The sequence below is a fragment of the Budorcas taxicolor genome, chromosome 11 (assembly GCF_023091745.1).
Source record: "Budorcas taxicolor isolate Tak-1 chromosome 11, Takin1.1, whole genome shotgun sequence".
NCBI classification, from domain to species: domain Eukaryota; kingdom Metazoa; phylum Chordata; class Mammalia; order Artiodactyla; family Bovidae; genus Budorcas; species Budorcas taxicolor.
In genome coordinates, this window is record NC_068920.1 from 38,036,059 (window position 1) to 38,039,808 (window position 3,750).

General features: G+C 40.9%; 1 non-coding gene across 1 annotated transcript; it reads left to right on the forward strand.

The window, feature by feature from the left end:
* The first annotated feature begins 212 nt into the window (after positions 1 to 212).
* Positions 213 to 284, forward strand: TRNAC-ACA (transfer RNA cysteine (anticodon ACA)). The gene has a single exon. It is a non-coding gene; the product is annotated as a tRNA-Cys (tRNA).
* Positions 285 to 3,750: the final 3,466 nt, after the last annotated feature.

Here is a 3,750-nt window from a genome sequence, read left to right on the forward strand (position 1 = left end):
GAGAGATCATACAGTGACATGAAGCAAACACTAAGTATCTTTCAATTTTACCAAATTTATGTTTAAGTAATACTGTAAAACATAAATATTTGTTCCTTTTATAGACAAGACTAAGGAAGAGTAAGGCCAAGCATCTTATTCTTGATAGGTATGTGTATGTATAATTCTGTGGTCAGTTTTGTATTTATAGTCACTAATATACATGTGTAACTGCCCTAGTGGCTCAGATGGTAAAGCGTCTGCCTACAATGCAGGAGACCCAGGTTCGATCCCTGGGTTGGGAAGATCCTCTGGGGAAGAAAATGGCAACCCACTCCAGTACTGTTGCCTGGAAAATCCCATGGACAGAGAAGTGTGGTAGGCTACAGTCCATGGGGTCACAAAGAGTCGGACACAACTGAATGACTTCACATTCTCTCCAGAGCTGGAATTACATTTTCCTATGTACAATTTTAAGAGTAAAACATTAGAATCAGAGAAAATGACCTGTATCACATAACACCTGATTGACTTGTACTGTGGCCCCAATGCTTTTTCTGTTATTTTGGAGGATGAGGAGTGAACCATATTCCTGGCACCTGAATCAGCATCTGACACATAGAAGGGCTGTAGTAAACTTCTAGTGAATGAAGGAAAAACTTTGAAAAAGTAAAAACTTGATTTTTAAAGTTAAAATTTAGAACTCAGGCTCTTTTTCAGATGAAAGCATGCTTTTTAAAGTTATTTTTTATTGCATAACACATCTATTTTTCACTCCACTCCCAGGCCATCAGGAGGCAGTGTGTATGACAGGATTTTAGCTTCCACCTCCTTTGAACTTTGGCCTTCCATTGTGGCTCAGCTGGTAAAGAATCCAGCTGCAATGCGGGAGACCTGGGTTCAATCAGTATTCTGGCCTGGAGAATTCCATGGACTGTATAGTCCATGGGATTGCAAAGAGTCAGACACGACTGAGTGATTTTCAGTTCACTTCCTTTGAACTGAGGCCAGACTAGACTTTCCCTCTGGCACTGAACATTACAAGTCACTATCTTTACTTATTAAACACAAGGTATTATCTTACCCTTTTATTTATAAACAAACAACAACAAAAAAGAACAATTACCAGTCAGTTGTTAATCAGAGGCCTCTCCAGCTGGGAGGAAATTAGCCATTACCTCAGTTAAACCTTGGAAGGAAATGGCAGTCCACTCCAGTACTATTGCCTGGTAAATCCCATGGACAGAGGAGCCTGGTACGCTATAGTCCATGGGGTCTCAAAGAGTTGAACACGACTGAGCAACTTCACTTCACTTTGCTTCAGTTACACCAATTTACTGAAGTAAACTGCTAAGTAAGGATTACTTAGCACAGGACATTTCCAAAGACATTTCCTTACTTAGCACAGGACTCCAAAGGTGTATTTTCCTCCAAGGCAAGAACTCGGCAATGATCTTTCGCCTATAGCTAGCAGGAACCAACCAAATGTGGCTTGTTGTCGGCTGCATCTTTTTTCTTGCCAGAGGCTACGGATTAGTGAACTCATTACAGGCTCAAATGTGAGCACCATTAAGCATTGAGACCCTCAAGAAAATAACGTTTTGTGTGTTCTGTCTTACTCAGTTTTTCTGTTTCTGCAAATGAAAGTGAAAGTGAAATTGAAGTCACTCAGTCGTGTCCAACTCCTTGTGACCCCGTGGACTGTAGCCCACCAGGCTCCTCTGTCCATGGGATTCTCCAGGCAAGAATACTGGAGTGGGTTGCCATTTTTTCTGTTTCTGCAAACACAATCAAAATTCCCTTAGTGAGGACTATAACTCAGTCACTCTGTTATATATCTGGGACTAGCACGGCAAATAAATATTTATGAGTAAATGTCATCACGTGACCTTTCTTAGGAGAAGCAATGGAACCCAAATCCAAAACATGATCTAAATCCAGTTTGAGTTCAGTTTTCATGGGAAAGTTGGTGTCTGTATCTGTTGTTCTTAAATGAATGCTCAATCTCTTCCATCTGAAAAGTGAAGTCATTGCTATTTTTCTAAATATCTCAGATACAAAAGAAAACCAATCACAATAATAACAAAAAACCTTAAAAGAAAAAAAAAATCAGGTCCAATTTGCTTTAAGCCAAACCCAGTGCTTTACAATGTGTGTACTTTATCCCCTTACCTCTGATTTTCTTGAGCCAGTATTCAAACTACCACACAATTGCTCTCATATCACATGCCAGCAAGGAAATGCTCAAAATCCTTCCATCTAGCCTTCAACAGTACATGAACTGAGAACTTCCAGATGTACAAGCTGGATTTAGAAAAGGCAGAGGAACCAGAGATCCAATTGCCAACATCTGCTGGATCATATAAAAAGCAAGAGAATTTCAGAAAAACATCTTCTGCTTGACTACACTAAATCCTTTAACTGTGTGGATCACAACAAACTGTGGAAAACTCTTAAAGATGTGGGGATACTAGACCACCTTGTGGTGGTTTAGTCGCTAAGTTGTGTCCGACTCTTGTGACCCCCATGGACTGTAGCCCTCTAGGTTCCTCTGTGTATGGGATTCTCCAGGTAATACTGGAGTGGATCTCCATTTCTTTCTCTAGGGGATCTTCCCAACCCAGGAATTGAGCCCAGGTCTCCTGCATTGCAGGCAGATTGTTTACTAACTGAGCTACAAGGGAAGCTGCCACTAGACTAACTTATCTGCCTCCTAAGAAACCTGTACGCAGGTCAAGAAGCAGCAGTTAGAACTGGACATGGAACAACACACTGGTTTCAAATTGGAAAAGGAGTATGTCAAGGCTGTACATTGTCATACTGCTTATTCAACTTATATGCAGAGTACATCATGTGAAATTCTGGACTAGATGAAGCACAAACTGGAATCAAGATTGCCAGGAGAAATAACCTCAGATATGTAGATGACACCACCCTCTTGGCAGAAAGTGAAGAGGAACTCAAAAACCTCTTGATGAAGGTAAAAGAGGAGAGTGAAAAAGCTAGCTTCAAACTCATCATTCAAAAAACGAAGATTATGGCATCTGGTCCCATTGCTTCACAGCAGGTAAATAGAGAAAAAATGGAAATAGTAACAGACTTTATTTTCTTGAGCTCCAAAAATCACTGCAGATGGTGACTGCAGCCATGAAATTAAAAGATGTTTGCTTCTTGGAAGAAAGACTATGACCAACCTAGACAGCATATTAAAAGGCAGAGACACCATATTGCTGACAAAGATCAGTCTAGTCAAAGATATGGTCTTTCCAGCAGTCATGTATGGATATGACAGTTCGACCATAAAGAATGCTGAGCACTGAAGAATGAATGCTTTTGAGCTGTGGTGTTGGAGAAGACTCTTCAGAGTCCCTTGGACTGCAAGAAGATCAAACCAGTCCATCCTAAAGGAGATCAACCCTGAATATTCATTGGAAGGACTGATGCTGGGCTGAAGCTCCAATACTTTGGCCAGCTGACGTGAAGAGCTGACTCATTAAAGACCCTGATGCTGGGGAAGACTGAGGGCAGGAGGAAAAGAGGGCAACAGAGGATGAGATGGTTGAATGACATCATTTATTCAATGGACATGAGTTTGAGCAAATTCCAGGAGATAGTGAAAGACAAAGAAGCCCTGTGTGCTGCAGTCCATGGGGTTGCAGAGAATTGGACATAACTGAACAAGTGAATAACAACATGTGTTTTAGGAAAAAACTCCAATGAAAGAGATCTTGCTGGAAGTCAGAAGACACATGTCTAAAGACTAAGTTCTAC